The 18866-nt window shown below is 43.1% G+C and overlaps 1 protein-coding gene and 1 long non-coding RNA gene across 5 annotated transcripts in view; both read right to left on the bottom strand.

The window, feature by feature from the left end:
* The window catches only part of LOC108159227 (tyrosine-protein kinase Src42A), a 61368-nt gene that overhangs the window by 7942 nt on the left and 34560 nt on the right, over nucleotides 1-18866 (bottom strand). The gene's annotated exons all lie outside the window — the stretch shown is intronic.
* LOC117193278 lies at nucleotides 6424-9609 on the bottom strand. The gene is made up of 2 exons (XR_004474559.1): nucleotides 9348-9609; nucleotides 6424-6548 (listed from the first exon to the last, which is right to left on the bottom strand). It is a non-coding gene; the product is annotated as an uncharacterized LOC117193278 (long non-coding RNA).

Here is an 18866-nt window from a genome sequence, read left to right as displayed (position 1 = left end):
CAAATTAAATGAATTTGACTTCAAAATAAAATATTTACCCGGAAAGGAGAACCATGTAGCCGATGCGCTATCAAGAGTAAAGATTAACGAAAACCTACTCGGGGAAACCATTAATAGTGATTGTGCAACGGTCCATAGCGCGCAAGAAGATAATACAAATTATATTCCACTTACAGAGAGACCAATCAATTACTATAATAGGCAAATAGAACTGATTAAAGGTAATGAGGATAAGGTAGTAACATCCCACTATTTCCACAAGATACTGATAAAAATCGCATATACCGAAATGACAGAATCATTAGCAAAAGATATAATAAAGGAATATGTGTGTACCAAAAAGAGTGCACTATATTTCCATAACGAAGTAGACTTCCCACTGTTCCAAAGGGCATTCCTGGAGATAATCAGTCCAAATCACTTCACTAAACTGATTAAATCCAGTACCAAACTCATATATATTCCCAACTACTCCGAATTCAAAGAACAAATATTGAAGAATCATAAAGAGCTACTTCACCCAGGTATCGAAAAGACCACTAATTGGTTTAAATTCTACTACCCCGATTATCAAAAGTTAGTCCAAAATATTATCAATGAATGTCCTACGTGCAACGTTGCTAAAACTGAGCATCGTAACACCAATCTAACCTTCGAAATCACCCCTGAAATACAAAATATCAGAGAAAAGTATGTCATGGATTTCTATTTGGTAGGCAATCAACAATTCCTATCATGCATTGATGTATATTCTAAATTCGCTACCCTTGTAGAAGTTAAGAGTCGCGACTGGTTAGAAACCAAGAGAGCCATCATAAAAGTCTTTAACGAAATGGGCAAGCCACAGGGAATTAAAGCCGACAAAGATTCAGCCTTTATGTGCGCAGCATTGCAAGCATGGTTGAATGCGGAAAATGTGAAAATCGAAATCACCACCAGTAAAAACGGAGTTTCTGATGTAGAACGACTACATAAAACGATCAATGAAAAATTAAGAATCATTTCAAGTGAGGATAACATAGAAAACAAGCTCACAAAATTCGAGTTAATTCTATACACTTATAACCATAAAACGGTTGATAATACTACAAAAAGATCCCCAGCTGATATCTTCCTGTACGCCGGACTACCAGATTATAACACTCAACTGAATAAAGTTAGGAAGATCAATCATTTGAATAACGATAGAATCGACTTTGAAGTAGACACACGCTTCAAGAATGCACCCCTAGTTAAAACAAAAACAACCAACCCGTTCAAAAGAACAGGGGAAATTAGGCAGGTAGACGAAAAGCACTTTGAAGAGAAAAATAGAGGGAGGAAAATCACCCACTATAAAACGAAATTCAAAAGAAAGAAAAAATCTAATAAAAGTAAATACGATAATTGCAGAGTACCCGAAGAGAGTACTGGGAATCCGGAGCTACAACATGATTAATGTTAGGTATTATATTAATATCTATATACGGTCACACCATCCAAGGGATATAGAATAAAAGAGAATCTTGAAGACAACGCGTGCTTAAGTCTGAGTGTCAATACACTACATAATTGGCGACGAGGATAAAATAAAACGTATTAATATACATACACATGTTAAAAGTGCATATAATATATGAATAGCAAGATGACGAAAAATGAAGCACCAACATTCTATCAAATGGCAACAATTGCTGAGTTTTCGCCACACCAAGAAACGTTCTGCATTTGGAAGGAAAAATTCGACATACATTTGTGCGAATTGAATGTGAAAGAGGAAAACACAAAAAAGGCAGTTTTGTTGAAGTCGATCGGTACAGCGGCTTACACTGTACTACATAGTTTGTGCAATCCGGTATCACCCGTATCAAAAGCATACAAAGAATTATGTGAAATTTTAAAAACACTACACCCCACCTACACTCATATTCAGAGAAAGAAAAAAATTTCACATGTCCACAAAAAGTGAAGATGAGACTGTAGCGGAGTGGTATGCTCGAGTTAAACAATTGGCATTGGAATGCAAATTTGGCTCAAATCTGGAAGCGTTTGTATTAAACCAATTTGTGATGAGCCTTCCCAACCCTATATATGAAAGAATATGTGAAGAAGACGAAAATCTAACTCTGGCTGATGCACTCAAGAAGGCGATGATCATGGAGACGAAGATCAGCACAAGGAAGACAGAACACAACGTCAACTACATGCATCAAAAGAACGGGACTAGTCAATGGCAGAGGCAAAGAGGCGAGAACAGAGATCAAGCAAAGAGCAACGGCAGAAGTCATTTCAAGGGCAACCGAAACGTGAGTTACAGAGGCGGCAGAAGCGACGGTGACGGCGACGGCGAAAACGACTGCGACGCTGGCAGAGAAAAGAAGCAGCAGCCATGCACACACTGTGGCTGGCGAAATCATAACTCAAACAATTGCAAGTATGTATAAGGCATGCAAATGTCACAGCTGTGGAAAAATAGGTCACTTGGCGAGCATTTGTAAAAATAAATCAAAAAAAATCCGTAAATTATGTATCTCAAACAAAACATGACACCTATTCTGATAATAATTTTGATAATGATAATTATAACTTTTCTATCTATAGCGTTGATACAACCTCAACTAATGGAGTATATTATTTACCTGTAAAAATTGATGGAAACATAACGAAAATTGCTTGCGACACTGGTGCACCGTGCACATTGGTTCCAAAAACATTTTACGAAAGCTTAAATACCAGCAGACCACTTAGAAAATGTCTAGTTCCATACATATGTAGATTACAATGGAGATTCAATCAAAGTTATTGGTGAGTACGATGCAACGATCGAATATCGAGGTCTAAAAAAACAAATTGTTGTTGTTGTAACCAATGCAGTGAGTCCACCTTTGCTAGGTAGAACATTTTTGAGAGCTTTTAATTTTGAGTTAATGCAGGTGAACAATGTGTACGTAAATGAACCAAATTCTGTAATTACAGAACAGATTAAATCGGAGTTTGCTGAAGTTTTTGAGCCTCGTTTAGGTTCATATACTACGAATACGATATCGTTACTATTAAAAGAAGATGCAAAACCAATATTTTTCAAGCCTAGGTCAGTACCATTAGCATGGAAAGAAAAGATTGAAGTGCAGTTACGAAAATTCATAGATGATGGAATTTTAGAGCAAGTTGTTAGTTCTGAATGGGCAACACCTTTGGTACCGATTTTAAAACCAAACGGTGACATACGAATTTGTGGTGACTATAAGGTTACATTAAACCGGTCTTTAGTCGACGTAAAGTATCCACTACCTCGAATAGACGACATTTTTGCAGCGCTTGAAGGGGGTACACTGTATTCAAAACTTGACCTGTCAAATGCTTACAATCAGCTAAATTTAGATGAGCAATCTCAAAATTTGTGTACTTGGAGCACACATATTGGACTATTGAAAGTTAAACGCTTACCATTTGGTATAAAAACTGCAGCAGCTATTTTTCAAAAAACAATGGAAGGGTTGTTTCAGGGTATGCGAGGAGTTGTGGTTTATCAAGATGACATAACAGTTACAGGACGAGATCTTCAAGAACATATTTCAAACCTAAAAGCTGTACTTAGAAAACTGAAATCAGTTGGACTTAAATTAAATGACAAGAAATGTGAGTTCTTTAAATCCAAAATTTGTTACCTAGGATTTTCAATTGACAGGATAGGACTGAGCAAAAACAATGATAGAGTTGCGAGTGTATTGTTTGCACCGGCTCCGGAAAACGTATCACAGCTTAGAGCTTTCATAGGCATGGTAAATTATTATTCAAAGTTTATCAATAATTTCGCTCAGATAATGAGTCCTTTATATGCATTATTAAAGAAAAATACAAAATTTAATTGGACACGCGAATGTCAGAGTGCATATGAAGAGGTAAAGAAAGAAGTAACTTCTGAACAAGTTTTAGTTCACTACAACCCAGATCAACCGTTAGTATTAACGACTGATGCTAGCAGTCATGCAGTTTCAGGTGTTTTATCACATAAATGCAATGAAGATATCAAACCAATAGCATTTGTATCAAGAGCATTATCCAAAAGCGAGCATAATTACAGTACAATCGAGAAAGAGGCCCTGGCTATAGTGTTGTGTGTGAGTAAATTAAGACAGTATCTTTTAGGAAACAAGTTCATCCTTCGAACAGATCACAAACCATTACTAAGCATATTTGGAGACCTGAAAGGACTTCCATTGATGGCCTCTGCACGAATGCAAAGATGGGCACTGACTTTGTCAGGTTTTCAATATACAGTTGAACACATAAAGGGGACCTTAAATATAGCAGATGGACTCTCAAGAATGCCTCAATGGGAAACGGCTGTACCAAACGAAGACTATAATTACATACATTTTATACAGTCCGAAAAGGTGTTCAAAATTAGCTTCAAAGAAATAGCTCGTGAAACACGACGTGACCCAATATTATCAAAAGTTTGTGAGGCAATTAACACTCTTCAGAGATCAATTACGAATCGATTCTCAAGAATCACACCATCCTAGCTGACCAATCAGAGGCCCTATTCTCAGCCTCCCCAAAGTAATGCAACACCGATCATACGCAGCGGAAGCCTTTCATCAAAAGCCGCCTTTCCCACATATCGATCGAGTCACGTACTCCATCTCCGAAGCCGAAGTCGAAGCCAACGCCTCCGAATCCAAATCCGAATCCCAAACCGAGCATCATAATATAAATAGTCTGCATCTAAGAAGCCAACTCAGTTCTGTTCAAGACAAACGTCAATCGCGACACCGTCGGAGAATTCAACCAAAGTTAATTCCGTTCAAGACTTCAGACCTCAGTCATCGTCGGGGAAATAACTAATCAATGTACGCTAAAGTTTAAGTGAAGAATAAAACCTTTTTTAAAACGTAAACTGAAGTGTCGCATATTTAATTATATATATCTTAATTTTAGACCGATCTGACCACGCCCACACCAAACGCCCATAAAAGAAAAGATTCGCTAATATTGATTTTTAACACGTAGTCCATTATGATAGAATATGTTATTAAAATTCTTAAAAATTTATATTTTTACACTTAAACTTAATACTTAGAGGGTGATGAATGTTGAAGTTTTTCAAAGTACAACGAATTTATTATTAATCTTCTTCTACATCTATTTCTATTGAAAATGAATTTTCATTATTCGTCACTTTCACACATACCAGAATAAGTATCAGTTTCTAGGGAAGCATTATTGTTATAAAAAATATTTTCAAAACATGGTGTTTCTAAAAGGTCAATAACAGCTTTCGGCAATGGATCCTTTTTATTTCCACCCAATCTTTTTGTCAGATAGATGCTCGATACAAGAGGATCAGAGGAATCTATTGCTCTTTGGAAAACATCTGTCATATTGTTGCGTCGTGAATCCTTTCGAGCATGTAATCGTCTGTCACTCTTATAGTATTTATTGCGTGCTTCCGAAGCGTTTTCTCCAAGAACACCTACTGGCAGTACTGATGCTTCTATTATTTCGAAACCGTGAATTAAAACATTATGAACTGTTGCCGGAATCGGAAACCATGAGTACAAGGACATATATAGTGTAACTATTTCTTGACAATATTTTTTAAATAGTTTTGCATCAATTGACAGCTGGCAGGAAATCGCAATTAAAATGTTTTGAAAATATGTGATGAGAGACTCATCAATACCTAAGATTTGAGCGAATAGCTTAGCTTTTGAAAAGGCTTTTCTTGCTGTGTTGCCGTCCTTGGTGTTTCCACTTCCATTTTGTTTAGGCTTGTCGACATGTAGAGCCATATTCCTCCACATCTTCTCCTGTATGAGCTTTTACTTTTTCGCCATTTCTTTTTTTCCATTTTCATCTCTAACTTGCCATTTTTCGAGTCCAGTTCTATAAGCAATTTTAAGAACAAACTCAAAAAATACAGATGGACATAATTGGCAAGATTTAGTTTCAGCCAAAATGTTCAAAACTTTCCCGTCTAAAAGTGTCCTATGCAGATTATATTTTACTGTTATGTTTCTTCCATTTATAAATGTGCAGACATATGAAGATAAATCTTTAATTTGATCGTCCAAATTTTTTTTTTCTACGATAATATGGTCTTTAGTCTCTTTAACAAGTTCATGTTTGATTGGCCTACAAAATCTAATAGACTAGGAGTACGATTTAGCCACAATATATTTCCAATATCATCCATTAATTTGAGAGGAACCATTGTTGTCGCGAAAAGGGATTGGTCAAAAACCATTAGATCGCTGACAAAAAAGTTTTTTCTCCGTGCTTATTTTGTATGCCTTCAGTTCTTCGAAAATCCAACTTGAAAGTGCTGCGGCGTTTCGATTATTCTCAATGTAAATACTGAGCAGCTTTTCATAAGTGAACTCCACCTCACCTACAAATAAATTAAAATGCGCACACCGGCGCAAAATGGCACAAAAGCAAGTTTTAGGATTATTTTATACACAGCTTGCACTACAATATTACATAATTACTTTCTCGCACAATTGCGCACAAAATTAGTTATTGACCATAAGAGACGGGCACATTGGTTAAGTATTCTCTACCTTTAGGTTAGGTTAGGTTAACCCGGACGGCCCTCAGCGGGGCCACGCATAGGCCAATATGGCCCTTAGTTATCCGGATGGGGGTGTGTATGAACCGTCGCGGGAGTGTTAATGTGGTTTTAAAAAGTCCCCGAGAATCGAGGTGTTTTTAGCATAGGCCAGCAGTTCCTGTGGCGTCCTTTTGGAGGCATCTTCCAGTGATGCCAACACTGGGGCGCCCAGGTATCTCCTCCTTGCCCTTGAGAGAGCCGGACAGTTGCAGATGAGATGTTCCATTATCTTCGAGGTTCTGCAGGTGGGGTACTCCTCCACCTGCTATCAGTCTGGTCTCTAGCCTGCTTCTCTAGATCGCCTTGCAGCGTTCTGAGGGAGACAGGCACGTTCTCGGTTCTAATATTCTCCAGCCCGACGCCTTCCTTAGCTAGTACGTCCGCCGCTTCGTTTCCTTCGATGCCCTGGTGGCTGGGAACCCAATAGATCCGCACTGTCTTTGTCGTGCTTAGGATGTCTAATGCCTCCCTGCTCGCCAAGACACTTCTGGAACTGACCGCGGACGACTGCATGGATCTTATCGCCGCTTGGCTGTCGACGAATACGTTGACCGCATCGTGTGCTCGTTCTGTTAGGAGAGCGACCTCCGCTGCCTTCCCGATGCCAAAAACTTCTGCCTGGAATATGCTGCATTGGTCCGGTGGCATATACGACAGCCTTATCTCAGGGTCTGTACAGTATAGGCCCGCTCCTACTCCTCCTTCCATCTTGGAGCCGTCTGTGTATATGTTGAAGTGCTCAGTTTGGTCCCTTCCAATTTTCCAGTCTTCAGGTCCCAAAGATGTGGTTGTTTTGACGTCAAGGCAAGTTTGGGGGGTCATGTAATCAGTTGATCTGGTAATGTCCCTGCCAATTGAACTGTGCCCGTATCCTTGTATGGATAGGTTTCCTGATGCTATAAGGCGTTGTGCTGCCTTTCCCGCAATCAGGCGAGCGTGAATGTCCAGGGGGTCGATTCCGATTATAGTTTCGAGTGCTTTTGTTGGGGTTGACCTCAGCGCCCCTGTAATACAGAGCAGAGCCTGTCGCTGAGTCTTTTCCATAAGCTTATGGTATGTCTTTTTTTCAATAGCCTGCCACCACACTAAGGCTCCATACAGCAGAGTTGGTCGCACCACCGAGATGTAGATCCAGTGCATTAGAGCAGGTGCCAGGCCCCATGTGCTGCTGAGCATCTTCTTGGATGCATAAAGCGCAATGGTAGCCTTCTTCACCCTTTCCACTACATTGGGCCTCCATGCCAGCTTGCTGTCCAGTACTGTGCCTAGGTATTTCACCTGTGATTTTGGAGTCAGCCTAGTTTGGTAAATTTTCGCGGGGGTCCATATCGGTACCTTGTACCTCTTGGTAAAGAGGATGAGGTCCGTCTTGTCCGCGTTGATACTGAGTCCTACCTCTTCCGCCCACTCACGTATCTCCCTGAGTGTACGTTCCATTATGGAGCTGAGGGTCGATGGACATACACCCGTAATAAGTATGCTTATGTCATCTGCATAGGCTGTTATTTTTGGGGCCTTCCTTTCAAATCTCTTAATGAGGTCGTCGACCACCAAATTCCACAGTAGTGGCGACAGGACTCCACCCTGAGGTGTGCCTCTGTGTGCCCCCTTTACCATGGAAGCGGTGCCCCACTCCGATTGCACCCGTCTACAACTTAGGAGGTTTTTGATCCAGACGTTGATTGCAGGGTGTATGTTATTCGCTTCTAGGCGACTTGTTATTGCGGTTGTTGCCACGTTGTTGAATGCTCCTGAGATGTACACAAATGCTCCCAAAGCATACTTTTTGTTGTGAAGGGCGCTCTCGATGGTGGCTACTAGCGAGTGTAGTGCCGTCTCCACTGATTTCCCTTTAGTGTAGGCGTGTTGGTTTATTGACATCAGTCCCCTACCTCATTCCTGATGTGTAAATCCAACAGCTTTTCTAGTGTTTTTAGTAGAAAGGAGGTAAGGCTTATCGGTCTGTAATCCTTGGGACTCACGTGGCTGCACTTTCCTGCCTTAGGGAGGAAGACAACCCTCGAGGTTCTCCATTGGATGGGGATATAGCCTGTACTTAGGCATGCTGAGTATATTGAGAAGAGCCATGGGGTAATAACCTCTTTGGTCAACTGCATCATGGCTGGGAATATCCCGTCCAGTCCTGGTGCTTTTATGGCCGCGAAGGAGTCTATGGCCCAGTGGATTCTCTTAGTGGTTAACAGACCTATTGGGGGCTGCTGTTCCTCAGTTGCTAGTTCCTGATGCTCCTTGGCGTCAGTGACCTCGGTGCATCCAGGGAAGTGCGCCTCCATTAGTGCTGTTAGGGCTTCTTTACTGCCCTCTGTCCACTGTCCGTTGTCTAGTTTTAGTTGGCTCTGTACTGTGGGCTGCTTTGAGAGCAGCTTCCGGAGCCTAGCGGTTTCGGGCACTTTCTCAATGTTGGAGCAGAAGTTTCTCCACGGGTTCCTTTGTGCCTTACGTATTTCCTTCTTGTAGCTTCTAAGTAGGATTTTATATTCCTCATTGACAATCTCTTCGTTCGCTTGTTTGGCGATCTTGAAGAATTCCTTGAGGTTGTTCCTTTGGAGAGAGAGATCTCGGTTCCACCAGAGTGGCTTGGACCTCCTCTTCGTTCTCGAGGGTTTGCACGATCATGGTAGGCGTTCAGTAACTCGTTGGATAGGGTCTTTAGGGACTTCTCTATATCCTCCGCGGATTTCACTGAGCCCGGATTCGCGAGCTTCGAAGTAACAGTCTTTTTCTCTACCTTTGGACGACACAAATTAATACACACAAAAACATATTCAAAAACATGAGCACAAATTTGTTTAATATAATAACTCTACATACCCTGGCCTTTCTTTTCCATTACTTTGATTTCAGTTTTTGAACTTAGTTTCAATTTGGTAAGCTCTCAAAGTAAAAAAACAGTTTCCCGCGTTTTTTACTATCGATTGCAGCTTATCAAACAGCTGACTTTAAAACGTTGCAAAAAGGCCAAGGATGCATTAAAACAAAAAAGATTTTTGATTTTTATACCCGATACTCAAAATGAGTATTGGGGTATATTAGATTTGTGGTAAAAGTGAATGTGTGTAACGTCCAGAAGGAATCGTTTCCGACCCCATAAAGTATATATATTCTTGATCAGCATCAATAGCCGAGTCGATTGAGCCATGTCTGTCTGTCCGTCCGTCTGTCCGTCTGTCCGTCCGTCCGTCTGTCCGTCCCCTTCAGCGCCTAGTGCTCAAAGACTATAAGAGCTAGAGCAACGATGTTTTGTATCCAGACTTCTGTGATATGTCACTGCTACAAAAATATTTCAAAACTTCGCCCCGCCCACTTCCGCCCCCGCAAAGGACGAAAATCTGTGGCATCCACATTTTTAAAGATACGATAAAACCAAAAACGCAGAATCGTAGAGGATGACTATATGTTTTATAATGTAAGATCTCAACCAGATCGTATAATTATTATAGTCAGAATCAAGAAAACAATTTCATTCTTTCTCGCTCTGTCTCTCTCTAACACACAGGTTTCATGGTCGGTTTTGCCAATTGCAAAATATGAGTTCAAGGATCTCAGAACCTATAAGAGCCAGAGCAACCAAATTTGGTATCCACACTCCTGTGATATCGGACATTGACCGTTTCGTGTCCAAATTTCGCCACACCCCCTTCCGACCGGGGGGCAAAAGACGAAAATCTGGGCATCCACAAATCTCAGAGACTATTAAGGCTAGAGTAACCAAATTTGGTATCCGCACTTCTGTTAGATCTCACTATAAAACGTCTATCTCAGAATTTCGCCCCACCCCCTTCCGCCACCACAAAGGACGAAAATCTGTTGCATCCACAATATTGCAGATTCGAGAAAACTAAAAACGCAGAATCATAGATAACGACCATATCTATCAGATTGCTGAATCTGGATCAGATCAGATCATTTTTATAGCCAAAAGGAACAAATCAATTTGCACTGGCTACGCAGCGCCCGACGTCACGCTCAGATTGATTTTCTGTCTCTCTCGCACGCACTTTTTGTCGTGTCGTTCAATATTAGCGGCGTCTGCCGGAGGAGAGCCATACTGACTTAGTATCGGGTATAACTGTAGAGTTGCGGTGTCCGCAGCAACTCACAACGTTCCCCCTCGTTTTTAATTAATGTATATACTAATTAAATGTTAAATTAAAATAAAGTTTCATTGACATGCAATTTTTCGAATTAACGTCGAAAAATGGGGTCGCTGGCCCACAGTGCGATGGATCGATCGATAGGCGGACCTCAAACGGAGATCTTTGTCTGCATCTGAATTCTGCCGCAGCGGCTGTTCCAATTTCCAATCTAGCTCCGCTATTGTGACTCCACTCCACGCCACTCGACTTGACCACTTGATTGACACTTGTCTGTTGGACTTTTGGCCCGTTTTCCATTGTGCCAAAGGAGCCAACAAACTTTGGCAGCTGTAATGGTTTCAGGCAACGGTCCCTGGTGATGGTTCTGATTCTGGGTCTAGTTCTTTTCCTTCAAAGGGGCCACGAGTTGTGCCCCAAATGGGCCGAGCAGGTCGTGGGATGAGATGTGTCCATTCTGTTAGCGGCTGGGGTCGATTGGCACAACGTCACGCATGAATCAGAGATGGAGCCGCATGGCAACCATATTTTTTATGTTAATTTCTACACACGGAGCTGCTAATCAATTTCAAAGCCAATTATTAGCCATTGTGGATACTACGATTCCTGCTTTGCAGCCAGCGGCTGCACAGGATGCCCAACACTGCAACACAGCAACACGGCAACACAGCAAATGAAACACTTGCCACACACGGACACACTCCGTCGAAACAAATTCCAAATCAATGCAGACCATGCAACGTGCAATGTTCGGCTGGCAACCAGTTCCGTGGTGCATCTAAAAATAAATATGGACAGGACTGGTCTGGACTGGGGCCCGCAATAGATTTAGTTTTTATGGAGAAATAATTTGTTAATAATAGGCCTTGGGGGCTCTCTTTAGAATCGCCAACAGCTGGAGAGGGGGGCCATTCCTGGCACCAAAACGAGGCAGCAGAAAGAGCGGTCTTCGGACCGAAGAAACTATCAAGTTCCGGCTGCAATTCCAGCCGCAACTTTCCCAGATACTAGCTGGGACTTTGCATCTAATCTCATCTGCTGGATCTACTCCACGTAAGTGATTCATTCGGCCAGCACGCAAGGGCCATTTACGAATAGTTTCGGCAAATTCTCGAGACAATTTCGCTGGGGAAAATTGATTCAAATCAGCATTGCATTGCATTGCATTGATTAATAAACAATTCGAAAACAATTCAATGTCACATGCATTATCCATATGTCGCCGTCTACAGGTTTGACATGATCGGCGACGACTGTGCTCCGTGGGGGGCGACTGGTCGGTCCGAAGACCGCTCTTTCTGCTGCCTCGTTTTGGTGCCAGGAATGGCCCCCTCTCCAGCTGTTGGCGATTCTAAAGAGAGCCCCCAAGGCCTATTATTAACAAATTATTTCTCCATAAAAACTAAATCTATTGCGGGCCCCCAGTCCAGACCAGTCCTGTCCATATTTATTTTTAGATGCACCACGGAACTGGTTGCCAGCCGAACATTGCACGTTGCATGGTCTGCATTGATTTGGAATTTGTTTCGACGGAGTGTGTCCGTGTGTGGCAAGTGTTTCATTTGCTGTGTTGCCGTGTTGCTGTGTTGCAGTGTTGGGCATCCTGTGCAGCCGCTGGCTGCAAAGCAGGAATCGTAGTATCCACAATGGCTAATAATTGGCTTTGAAATTGATTAGCAGCTCCGTGTGTAGAAATTAACATAAAAAATATGGTTGCCATGCGGCTCCATCTCTGATTCATGCGTGACGTTGTGCCAATCGATCCCAGCCGCTAACAGAATGGACACATCTCATCCCACGACCTGCTCGGCCCATTTGGGGCACAACTCGTGGCCCCTTTGAAGGAAAAGAACTAGACCCAGAATCAGAACCATCACCAGGGACCGTTGCCTGAAACCATTACAGCTGCCAAAGTTTGTTGGCTCCTTTGGCACAATGGAAAACGGGCCAAAAGTCCAACAGACAAGTGTCAATCAAGTGGTCAAGTCGAGTGGCGTGGAGTGGAGTCACAATAGCGGAGCTAGATTGGAAATTGGAACAGCCGCTGCGGCAGAATTCAGATGCAGACAAAGATCTCCGTTTGAGGTCCGCCTATCGATCGATCCATCGCACTGTGGGCCAGCGACCCCATTTTTCGACGTTAATTCGAAAAATTGCATGTCAATGAAACTTTATTTTAATTTAACATTTAATTAGTATATACATTAATTAAAAACGAGGGGGAACGTTGTGAGTTGCTGCGGACACCGCAACTCTACAGTTATACCCGATACTAAGTCAGTATGGCTCTCCTCCGGCAGACGCCGCTAATATTGAACGACACGACAAAAAGTGCGTGCGAGAGAGACAGAAAATCAATCTGAGCGTGACGTCGGGCGCTGCGTAGCCAGTGCAAATTGATTTGTTCCTTTTGGCTATAAAAATGATCTGATCTGATCCAGATTCAGCAATCTGATAGATATGGTCGTTATCTATGATTCTGCGTTTTTAGTTTTCTCGAATCTGCAATATTGTGGATGCAACAGATTTTCGTCCTTTGTGGTGGCGGAAGGGGGTGGGGCGAAATTCTGAGATAGACGTTTTATAGTGAGATCTAACAGAAGTGCGGATACCAAATTTGGTTACTCTAGCCTTAATAGTCTCTGAGATTTGTGGATGCCCCAGATTTTCGTCTTTTGCCCCCCGGTCGGAAGGGGGTGTGGCGAAATTTGGACACGAAACGGTCAATGTCCGATATCACAGGAGTGTGGATACCAAATTTGGTTGCTCTGGCTCTTATAGGTTCTGAGATCCTTGAACTCATATTTTGCAATTGGCAAAACCGACCATGAAACCTGTGTGTTAGAGAGAGACAGAGCGAGAAAGAATGAAATTGTTTTCTTGATTCTGACTATAATAATTATACGATCTGGTTGAGATCTTACATTATAAAACATATAGTCATCCTCTACGATTCTGCGTTTTTGGTTTTATCGTATCTTTAAAAATGTGGATGCCACAGATTTTCGTCCTTTGCGGGGGCGGAAGTGGGCGGGGCGAAGTTTTGAAATATTTTTGTAGCAGTGACATATCACAGAAGTCTGGATACAAAACATCGTTGCTCTAGCTCTTATAGTCTTTGAGCACTAGGCGCTGAAGGGGACGGACAGACGGACGGACGGACAGACGGACAGACGGACGGACAGACAGACATGGCTCAATCGACTCGGCTATTGATGCTGATCAAGAATATATATACTTTATGGGGTCGGAAACGATTCCTTCTGGACGTTACACACATTCACTTTTACCACAAATCTAATATACCCCAATACTCATTTTGAGTATCGGGTATAAAAATCAAAAATCTTTTTTGTTTTAATGCATCCTTGGCCTTTTTGCAACGTTTTAAAGTCAGCTGTTTGATAAGCTGCAATCGATAGTAAAAAACGCGGGAAACTGTTTTTTTACTTTGAGAGCTTACCAAATTGAAACTAAGTTCAAAAACTGAAATCAAAGTAATGGAAAAGAAAGGCCAGGGTATGTAGAGTTATTATATTAAACAAATTTGTGCTCATGTTTTTGAATATGTTTTTGTGTGTATTAATTTGTGTCGTCCAAAGGTAGAGAAAAAGACTGTTACTTCGAAGCTCGCGAATCCGGGCTCAGTGAAATCCGCGGAGGATATAGAGAAGTCCCTAAAGACCCTATCCAACGAGTTACTGAACGCCTACCATGATCGTGCAAACCCTCGAGAACGAAGAGGAGGTCCAAGCCACTCTGGTGGAACCGAGATCTCTCTCTCCAAAGGAACAACCTCAAGGAATTCTTCAAGATCGCCAAACAAGCGAACGAAGAGATTGTCAATGAGGAATATAAAATCCTACTTAGAAGCTACAAGAAGGAAATACGTAAGGCACAAAGGAACCCGTGGAGAAACTTCTGCTCCAACATTGAGAAAGTGCCCGAAACCGCTAGGCTCCGGAAGCTGCTCTCAAAGCAGCCCACAGTACAGAGCCAACTAAAACTAGACAACGGACAGTGGACAGAGGGCAGTAAAGAAGCCCTAACAGCACTAATGGAGGCGCACTTCCCTGGATGCACCGAGGTCACTGACGCCAAGGAGCATCAGGAACTAGCAACTGAGGAACAGCAGCCCCCAATAGGTCTGTTAACCACTAAGAGAATCCACTGGGCCATAGACTCCTTCGCGGCCATAAAAGCACCAGGACTGGACGGGATATTCCCAGCCATGATGCAGTTGACCAAAGAGGTTATTACCCCATGGCTCTTCTCAATATACTCAGCATGCCTAAGTACAGGCTATATCCCCATCCAATGGAGAACCTCGAGGGTTGTCTTCCTCCCTAAGGCAGGAAAGTGCAGCCACGTGAGTCCCAAGGATTACAGACCGATAAGCCTTACCTCCTTTCTACTAAAAACACTAGAAAAGCTGTTGGATTTACACATCAGGAATGAGGTAGGGGACTGATGTCAATAAACCAACACGCCTACACTAAAGGGAAATCAGTGGAGACGGCACTACACTCGCTAGTAGCCACCATCGAGAGCGCCCTTCACAACAAAAAGTATGCTTTGGGAGCATTTGTGTACATCTCAGGAGCATTCAACAACGTGGCAACAACCGCAATAACAAGTCGCCTAGAAGCGAATAACATACACCCTGCAATCAACGTCTGGATCAAAAACCTCCTAAGTTGTAGACGGGTGCAATCGGAGTGGGGCACCGCTTCCATGGTAAAGGGGGCACACAGAGGCACACCTCAGGGTGGAGTCCTGTCGCCACTACTGTGGAATTTGGTGGTCGACGACCTCATTAAGAGATTTGAAAGGAAGGCCCCAAAAATAACAGCCTATGCAGATGACATAAGCATACTTATTACGGGTGTATGTCCATCGACCCTCAGCTCCATAATGGAACGTACACTCAGGGAGATACGTGAGTGGGCGGAAGAGGTAGGACTCAGTATCAACGCGGACAAGACGGACCTCATCCTCTTTACCAAGAGGTACAAGGTACCGATATGGACCCCCCGCGAAAATTTACCAAACTAGGCTGACTCCAAAATCACAGGTGAAATACCTAGGCACAGTACTGGACAGCAAGCTGGCATGGAGGCCCAATGTAGTGGAAAGGGTGAAGAAGGCTACCATTGCGCTTTATGCATCCAAGAAGATGCTCAGCAGCACATGGGGCCTGGCACCTGCTCTAATGCACTGGATCTACATCTCGGTGGTGCGACCAACTCTACAGAATGGAGCCTTAGTGGGGTGGCAGGCTATTGAAAAAAAGACATACCATAAGCTTATGGAAAAGACTCAGCGACAGGCTCTGCTCTGTATTACAGGGGCGCTGAGGTCAACCCCAACAAAAGCACTCGAAACTATAATCGGAATCGACCCCCTGGACATTCACGCTCGCCTGATTGCGGGAAAGGCAGCACAACGCCTTATAGCATCAGGAAACCTATCCATACAAGGATACGGGCACAGTTCAATTGGCAGGGACATTACCAGAGCAACTGATTACATGACCCCCCAAACTTGCCTTGACGTCAAAACAACCACATCTTTGGGACCTGAAGACTGGAAAATTGGAAGGGACCAAACTGAGCACTTCAACATATACACAGACGGCTCCAAGATGGAAGGAGGAGTAGGAGCGGGCCTATACTGTACAGACCCTGAGATAAGGCTGTCGTATATGCCACCGGACCAATGCAGCATATTCCAGGCAGAAGTTTTTGGCATCGGGAAGGCAGCGGAGGTCGCTCTCCTAACAGAACGAGCACACGATGCGGTCAACGTATTCGTCGACAGCCAAGCGGCGATAAGATCCATGCAGTTCCAGCCGCAACTTTCCCAGATACTAGCTGGGACTTTGCATCTAATCTCATCTGCTGGATCTACTCCACGTAAGTGATTCATTCGGCCAGCACGCAAGGGCCATTTACGAATAGTTTCGGCAAATTCTCGAGACAATTTCGCTGGGGAAAATTGATTCAAATCAGCATTGCATTGCATTGCATTGATTAATAAACAATTCGAAAACAATTCAATGTCACATGCATTATCCATATGTCGCCGTCTACAGGTTTGACATGATCGGCGACGACTGTGCTCCGTGGGGGGCGACTGAGAGTTTCCGCTTGGGGGGATTCGAAGTAGTAATTGCCAGGGTTTCGCATCCACTACGTATACTTAATTTCGGGTGAGGCATGTCGCTTCTGCTGAACGAACGAACGACTAATGATCGACTCTGGATCATCAGAGGAACGGCTCGGAACGGAACGGCTGGGTCTCTGTGGCTGGTTCTGGTTCTGGGACAGGCACCCATGAAAATGAATGCCAATCAAAGCCGTGCAAACAATGCCCCCAACCGTACCCAGGCGATTTTCTGTTGCCGTGGATACACACGCATGGATACTCATACTTATAGACCAACTCTATATACATATGTACTATAAAGGTATCGTTTCTGTTTTGTGGTATGTACATCTATTGTAAATTGTATGGTAGATATTTTGTTTGTCGACAAAAATTCATTCTGGCACGCCAAAAAAAGGGGTGAGGGGGTGCGGGTTCCTCTTCTAATGAGTTTTAAATTTGTGGGGGACATTGATAACCGTACGTACGTTCTGGCGTACTACCATATCATCTACGGTGGAACAAAGGCACGCAAATGACTGTCATTGGAGGGACGGTAGGATGGGACCAGGGCATCAGGGGTTGCACAACGTGGAAGTGCCCCAGATGCCGAGACTTGTGTGGAAGCATCTGGGAGAAGACTTTCCTCAATCGATATACGTACTATTTGTTGTTAAATCTCGCACCCTGGCCCTATCTGGAGGCTGCTTTGTGCTCTGGGGGAAAACCGTCAACAGAGATGTGTAATGCCAAAGCTATTGACAACAACAAGACGCTCGACGAGCAGCAAATAATTAGAATAATTGTGTCCGAGCTTTGGAGGGGGAAATCAAGAAGAACGAGGGGGAACGTTGTGAGTTGCTGCGGACACCGCAACTCTACGGTTATACCCAACACTAAGTCAGTATGGCTCTCCTCCGGCAGACGCCGCTAATATTGAACGACACGACAAAGAGTGCGTGCGAGAGAGACAGAAAATCAGTCTGAGCGTGACGTCGGGCGCTGCGTAGCCACTGCAAATTGATTTGTTCCTTTCGGTTATAAAAATGATCTGATCTGATCCAGATTCAGCAATCTGATAGATATGGTCATTATCTATGATTCTGCGTTTTTAGTTTTCTCGAATGTGCAATATTGTGGATGCAACAGATTTTCGTCCTTTGTGTGGGCGGAAGGGGGTGGGGCGAAATTTTGAGATACACGTTTTATAGTAAGATCTAACAGGAGTGCGGATAACAAATTTGGTTACTCTAGCCTTAATAGTCTCTGAGATTTTTGAATATCCCCAGATTTTCGTCCTTTGCGGGGGCGGAAGGGGGTGTTTATTTTGAAATAAACTCGTCTCGGTCCGATATATTAGGAGTGTGGATACCAAATTTGGTTGCTCTAGCTTTTGTAGTCTCTGAGATCTAGGCGCTAATGTTTTACACTAAGCAAAGCCGCCTATGCTACGTGTGTGTTAGAGAGAGACAGGGCGAGAAAAAATGAAATTGTTTTCTTGATGATGGCTATAATAATAATACGATCCAATTCAGATTCTGCAGTCTTAAAGATATGGTCATTCTCTACAATTCTACGTTTTTGGTTTTTTCATATCTTTAAAATTGTCGATGCCACAGATTTTCATCCTTTGTGGGGGCGGAAGTGGGCGGGGCGAAGTTTTGAAATATTTTTGTAGCAGTGACATATCACAGAAGTCTGGATCCAAAACATCGTTGCTCTAGCTCTTATAGTCTTTGAGCACTAGGCGCTGAAGGGGACGGACGGACAGACGGACAGACAGACAGACAGACAGGGCTCAATCGACTCGGCTATTGATGCTGATCCAGAATATATATACTTTATGGGGTCGGAAACGATTCCTTCTGGACTTTACACACATCCACTTTTACCACAAATCTAATAGACCCCAATACTCATTTTGAGTATCGGGTATAAAAAGAGAGCGAGACGGTCCCCGCCCTCGTTTCATTTGCTGCGAGAGTGTTGTAATCGCTTTGCAAGAG

This window comes from Drosophila miranda, assembly GCF_003369915.1.
Source record: "Drosophila miranda strain MSH22 chromosome Y unlocalized genomic scaffold, D.miranda_PacBio2.1 Contig_Y2_pilon, whole genome shotgun sequence".
Classification (NCBI taxonomy): Eukaryota; Metazoa; Arthropoda; class Insecta; order Diptera; family Drosophilidae; genus Drosophila; species Drosophila miranda.
This window is presented reverse-complemented; position numbering and strand designations above follow the sequence as displayed.